The following is a 7,538-nucleotide window of genomic DNA, read 5'->3' on the forward strand; positions in this document are numbered from 1 at the left end:
GAGTCACTTATTCCATTGAAACGTTCCCACAAATAACCAAGAGAGGCCTCAATTTGGAAGAGAATCTTCAGTTCTCTGAGGGCTACATGATCTACTGCTTGTGTTTCCTTAAATAATTGAGTCCTCTTATAACCACCTCTTTGCTAAAGACACTGTTTTTAGGAAAGAGTTTAGCATGTGCTCTGTTTCCACATAAGTGGAGTCTTAGGACATACATAATGACCCTAGAAGGAATGCACAGATGACAACTGTTGAGGCCCCTCAAGTGGGACCTACATCACTCAGTTATTCCAATGTGCTCTACCAGTCAGCTAATAAGCCTTTTGATACCTAGTTCAGTTCGAATAATTGAACATACTCAGAGTTTTGAAGAGACTTACTTGAAGACAGCCACCCAAGATTGTCCTGTTTGTCTATTCCATTAAGTTGGTGTGCATCTGCTCCATGGAATGATTGAGAAATTGGTATGGAAATGGGTGTGCAGAAGACATCCACATCTTACAGGTGTTTTGTGTGAAAGGGGCAGTATTTGAGGCCCTCTGATGCTTCTTGGTAATATTAAGAAATATGGTGATCAAATCATGATGAGAGCCATCTGGCAGAGAGTTGGTAGACCTAACGTCAGATAAAATTAAGGTGCTTGTAACAGTTTTGGAGATCCACATCAGGGCCTCAGAAAAAAAGCTTAAAGAACAGATTTTACACTTGATCTCAGCCAAAAGGCCGAGAAGCGATTAAAGAACAGATTTTAAAGACAAAAACCATAAATATACCTCTTTCATCTGTATCTCTCAGTCTTAAGAGTTTATCCCACAGGTGTTAAGTTATTGCTCCCCTTCATTCACAACAAAAAGGGTATGTTCTTCTATCCCAGTAACTATAATTTAATTTTCCCCAATGATCATATATTTACACACATCTGTTATATGGAAGGGTTGGATGCAAAAGGAACAAGCATAATTTTCTAAAACATTCAGAGATCCATTATTCACCCATTCTTGGCCCATTTTACCTAGTTTAATATTGACTCTGGGGTACTCAACTACTTAATATTTTTTTAATAATTGGGATCATGTCAATTAAACAAGAGAATCCAGATGCATGAAAGAATCAAAATTAAAATTGAATCCTCTAGGCCCCCTTTTTGCTGAGCTATTATTTTGGAATGGCAGCAACCAGGATGGTCTAGGTGTGCTATTAAGGGGTAGAAATAGGATCATAACTAAAAACAGTAACTGTGTAATCCTCAATATTTAAAAATAATTCTATAAAATTCTTTTACTCATTTTTCCATTAGGGAGTGGCTAAAAGAAGAGGATCACTTATTTAGGTCAACTACATACTGAGACAAACTAGCTCCATAAGGTTTTGGACCTTATTGGAAGAGGAAGTGAGAGAGACAGCATCAAAAATCTTTATTGACATTTGATGGAGGCACCTGGGTGGCTCAGTCCGTTAAGTGTTTGCCTTCAGCTCAGGTCATGATCCCAGGGTCCAGGGATTGAGTCCCGCATTGGGCTCCCTGCTCAGTGGGGAGTCTGCTTCTCCCTTTTCCTGTCCTTCTGCCCCTCCCCTACCAACCCACTTGTGTTCACTCACTCCCTCTCTCTCAAATAAATAAAATCTGAAAAAAAAATCACAATTGACATTTGAGAAGATAGACTCAATGGCGAAAAGACTAGAACTGAACGATGGTAGGGGTTGTGGAGGTACATCAAATATGCTGACTACCAATCTATTGTTGAGTGACTGAGGTACACCATTATCAAAATGAAAATGTTCTGGGAAGTTTAAAACATATTTATTTGTTTCAAGGAACACAATTATGTTACTGAAGTCAACAGACAAGACTGGAGTGGATAAACTCTGTATTTAAAAATGTGTCAACAGTGTTGAAACACATGCAGTAGGATTTTTTTCTATTATAAACATAGATTACTTTACTTGTGCTCAGTTTTTGATGGTAGATGTAATATCTTGCAAGATAACAGAACCAGGCAACAGTGATGGTAACCTGAGTTTGATCAGTAACAGGATTACAATGATATCATCAGGCCCTTACTGTGACAATCTTCATGAATGTCCCAATACTTTCATCAATAGCAGAAATTTATTTTCAAGGTGAACAGCCAATAAAAGAATACTCGTCAATCTTCTAGTCTATTGTTTTCCCAAACTGTGGTCTAAACAGCTAAGTCTTTACAAACAGTCCAATAATCTGGATATAACAAGAGAGGGAGACTAATTCCAAAATGGTGGGGTATGAATTGTTCTGTGGATCCTTTCCCCAGTGAACAACCATAGCAAATTAAAAAAAAAAAATAAGTTTCTGGAAATTGTCCTAAGTGCATACAACATATAAAAAAAACACTTATTGAAGAAAATTTACTAAATTTGGTAAGAAGAGCAAGAATGTGTGGTATTTGAGGAATGAACAAACCCCTTCCCACTCCAGCCCCATATAATGAAAGTTTCACTCTGGATGGATGGCCCAGGAAGACAGGAATTATTCTTTCCCAGCTCCCTACAGTATCACTCCAGGAGGGTGAAATCACCAGCATTTCTCATTGATCTCAGCAGCATGTGGCAAAAGGCTAAATTCAAGGTGAATGTATCCAAGAAACAAAGGACTTCCTTCCACTCCAACCACCATTTAGAGGGTGGACCCTCAACCTAGGCATGTAAAGCTGAGAATAATATGGGCCCAAATAGCTCTCACCCAGCTTCAAAACGCAGAAGAAGGCCAAAAGAGAAAAGCTAAGAATAACAGATACTGAGGTACCAAACAACTTCCTTGCTCATGAAGCAAATGTGTCACTCTGGAAAAAGTGGGCCAATTATTCCAAGCTCCAGCGATTTTTTCCCAACAGGTAAGGCAGACTATAAGACAGCTTCACAGCTCTTTCCAAGGAAACTGCCTTTATTTGGAACAAAGTGTAGGGAATTTCTGGGGCACCTGGGTGGCTCAGTTGGTTAAGTGCCTGCCATAAGCTCATGATCCTGGAGTCCTGGGATCGAGCCCCACGTTGGGCTCCCTGCTTGGCTAGGAGTCTGCTTCTCCCTCTCCTTCTGCTCCTCCCTCTGCTGCTTTTCTCACTCTCTCTCTCTCACTTGCTTACTCTCTCAAAATAAATAGTGTTTTTTTTTTTTGAGTGTAAGAAATTTCAAGGCACTCTAAAAATAATGGATATTTTGGTGGCAAGCAATTGAAGGGACCCTAGGAACTTCATGAGAACAAGATAAACTATTAGACCACAAGGTTACCAGAAAGAACCAGGTTAAAAAGATCACTCTTGTGTCCAGAACAAACCTCAAAAACTGGTCTCAAAACTACTCTTTCAAAGGGGTAAAAAATACTTAGATGAAACTATGAAGCAATGTATGCCACAGAAAATTGTCCAAAACAATGGAGCAATCAGCTGGCAAATAGCAGGGCCTAATCACTTTGGTATGATACCAAAGAGGCAAATGGGTTAACAGAGAAAGTAAGGAAAGAGACATTCTAAGAAATTCCTGTAGAAACTATTATCACCCCAGGGTGACTATGTTTATATTCAAGTCTACACTCTTTAAGGAGTGATAGCAGAGGCTTTACTCCACATTAAAAAAATTATATTAAAATAGTCCAGCCCAAGTCAGTAGACAAACACATAAAAAGATAAATACAAATACAAACTCTAGAAAGGGGGAGAGGAAGACTTGCTACAATAAACTGCCAAATGTGTAGTTTTCAACAAAAAATTATAAGCTAAGCGGAAGGAAGTATGGACCTATTAATGAGGGAGGAGTAACAGTGAACAAAAATTGGATGTATGAGAGACTTTGTAGATAAAGTCTTCAAGGAAGCTATTACAATTATACTCAAAGAACTAAAGAAAATCATGCTTAAATAAGTAAAGGAAGGACTATTGCTGTCTAATCAAATATAGAATATCAATAAAGAGACAGAAAATATTTTTTAAAGTAAATGAAAATTCTGGAGTAGAAAAGTATGTTATCTGAAATAAAAATTTCACCAAAGGGGCTCAAAAGTAGTTTTGAATTGCAGAATGAAGTATTACCAAACTTGAAGATAAATCTGTAGAATTATGTGACCTGAAGAAGAGAGGGAAAAGAATAAAGAAACATTAATAGAGACTTAGAAATATGTGGTACATTATTAAGTACAGCAATATATGTGTAAAGTGAGTACCAGGAGAAAAGAGAAAGGAACAGAAAAAAAATTGAAAGAATTAATGGCCATAAATTTACCAACTTTGAGCCTTAATCTATATGCTAAGAAGCTCCACAAACTCCAGATAGGTTATAAGCAAAGAGCTCCACACTGAGGTATATAAACAATAAGATAAAATAGATAGAATTCTGGGCCTATCTCAGACAGAAATATAGTACGTTTAACAATAAGAGCCCAAGGAGATAGTGGAAGCAGAGCTCTGTTGGATTAAGGATATGACATAAACCCTAACTCCAAAGTAAAGGACCAAATGAAGTGAAGAACCAGATATGGTACATAAGTGGTTAACTTAAATGATATAGATGTGTACTTCTCCAGTTTTTCCATAAGATATAAAATTACATAAAGTGATTACTATAACAATGTATTGTTGGTTTGTAAGATTTATAGAGGCAATATGTAGATGTATAATTAGATTTAGATCTATATTCACTGGAAATGTTTGTTTTACTCTAAAATAGATTATGATCATTTAAGATGTATGTGGTAAGCTCTAGAGCAACCAGTAAGAAAAAAGTTTTTATATGTAGTTAAAAGTCATTAAATGAATTAAGTGTTGCACTATATAGTATTAATATAAAAAAGAGCAAAGGGGAACAAAAAAGACATGAGATGTTTAGATAAAGAAGTAAAATGGCTGACATAAATTCAAGTACATTGCTAATAACATTCAATGTGCATTGATTATACAATCTAATCAAATGTCACAGATCATCAGGCCAGGTTAGATCCAAATAAATTCCTTTTTTTTTTAAGATCCAAATATATTCTAACTACAGGAGAAATATCTTTGATTCAAAGATACAAGTATATTCAAAGTAAAAGAGAGGAAAATGAGCCACATGAAAACAGGAAACATAAGAAAAGTAGAGGGGATATATTATCAGAAAAATATGCTTAAAGACAAGTGAAAAAAGATACAGTAGAGAAAGAAGATCCTCTCAGAGTAATAAAAAAGTTGATTCTTCAGAAATATAAAAAAATTTAAACATATATGCAAGCAACCATAGAACATCAAAATGCACAAACCAATAACAAACAAAAGAGAAATAAATACTTCAATAATAGCAGTTGGAGACTTTGAAAATTCAATTTTCAATAATGAATAAAACTGAATGATGATCATCAAGGAACCAGTAGATTCGAACACTATAAACCATTTGGACTTAAAATGGTCATTTATAAAAGATTCTGCACAACTGAATATTCTTTTTCCCAAGTGTACATAGACATCCTCCAGAAGAAACCATATGCTATGTCATAAAATAAGCCTCAATAAACTTAAAAGTATTGAAATAATACAAAGTATATTTTCAAACCAAAATAGAATTAAAAATCAATAACTAAAAAATTTGGGAAATGCACAAATACTCTGACATTAAACAACACAAACCCAACCAATCAACTGGTCAAAGTAGAAATCACAAGGAAAATTTGAAAGTATTTTGAGATTAACGAAAATGAAAGCAAAACATGCCCAAACTTCTAGAATGTGCTAAACCTGTATTAAGAGGAAATTTATACCTATAAATGTATACATTTAAAAAATAAAAATCTCAATAATCTGAATTTTTTACTTTACCATAGTAAAAGGAAAATCAAATTAAACCTTGTAGAAAAAGAAGGATGGAAATGATTAGAGTGGAAATTAATGAAATTGATAATAAAAAGCAATAGATAAAATCAACAAAATTGAAATTTGGTTTTTAAAAAGATTCACAAATTGAGAAAGGCTTATCTAAACCAACCAAGAATAAAAGAGAAAAGACTCAAACTACTAAAATCAGAAATGAAAGAGCAGCTATCAATACTGACCTTACAGAAATAAAAAAGATTATAAATGCATACTACCAATAAATGAGAAAAAGTAGATAAAATATACAAATTTCTAGGAACACAAACTGCTGAAACTGACTCAGGAAGAAGTACAAAATGAACAAGTGTATAAAAAGAAACCGCATTACTAATTTTAAAACTTCCCATAAAGAAAAGTCTAGGTTCACATGACATCATTGGTAAATTCTACCAAACTTTAAAAGAATAAGCAACACCAATTCTTCACAAACTTCTCCAAAAGATAGAAAAGGAGGAAACATTTCCAAACTTAGTTTATGAGGCTAGTATTATCCTGATAGAACACCAGATAAAGGCATCAAAAGAAAACTAAAAACCAATATTGGTTATGAAAGTAGTTGTAAAATCCTAAAAAAAATAATACTATTGACTAAATTCAGCAGTGTCTAAAAGGAATTATACACCATAACTGAATAATAACTATCCCAAGAAAGTAAGGTTAGTTTAACATTCCAAAAGAAATTAATTTAATATACTATATCAATAGACTAAAGGACAAAATCACATGATCTCAATAGAGAAACATTAAAAAAATAGTTTTTGGCATAATCCAATACCTTTCATGATAAAACACTCAATAGGAATAAAAGAAAACTTCTTCACCCTGAAAAATGACATCTACAAAAATCTATACCTAAATACTTAAAGGTAAAAGACAGAATGTTTTCCTTAATATCAGGAAGAAGACAAAGATGTCCTCTCTCACCATTACTAATCAATACTGCAATAGATGTTTATGCTAGGAGAAATTAGGTAACAAAAATAAATTTCATCCAAGTGGAAAGGAATAATCTCTATTTGCACAGGACATAATCTTGTATACAGAAAATCCTAAGGAATCCATTAAAAAAAACATAGATCTAATAAATGACCTCAGTAAGGTTACAGGATACACAATCAATATCCAAGTATAAAGTCTATTTGTATATGCTAGTAATGAACAAACCAAAAATTAAATTAAGGAAAGAGTCCTTTTACAATATTACCAAAAACCATAAAATACTTAGTAATAAATTTAACTAAAAAGTACAAGATATGTATGCTTAAGACTACAAAACATTATTGAAAGAAATTAAACAGTACCTAATTAAAGGCAAATAAATGCAAATTAATCTATGAAATTTATAATGAAATTATTGCTCTTCTTCAAATCATATACAGAAAATAACTCAAAATGATCAAAGATGTTAATGTTAGAGGATTATAAAGCTCTTACCAGAGGTCTGGAAGTAAATTTATATGACTTTGGTTTAGACAAAGCTTTATAAATATAACACCAAAATATACCAGCATCAAAAGATAAAATAGAGTAAACTGAACTTCATCAAAATTTAAAACTTTTGTGCCTAAAAACGACCATCCCTAAGAAAGTGAAAAAATGACCCAGATAATCAGAAAATATTTGCAGATTAGATATTTGATAAGACACTTGTATCTAGAATATATAAAT

The 7,538-nt window shown here is 33.5% G+C and overlaps 1 pseudogene; it reads right to left on the minus strand.

Moving 5' to 3' along the window:
* Positions 1 to 600: 600 nt before the first annotated feature.
* LOC112826989 (U2 spliceosomal RNA) lies at positions 601 to 735 on the minus strand (annotated as a pseudogene).
* Positions 736 to 7,538: the final 6,803 nt, after the last annotated feature.

The sequence above is a fragment of the Callorhinus ursinus genome, unplaced genomic scaffold (assembly GCF_003265705.2).
Source record: "Callorhinus ursinus isolate GAN/ISIS: 27379988/994484 unplaced genomic scaffold, GSC_fseal_2.0 scaffold7, whole genome shotgun sequence".
NCBI lineage: Eukaryota > Metazoa > Chordata > Mammalia > Carnivora > Otariidae > Callorhinus > Callorhinus ursinus.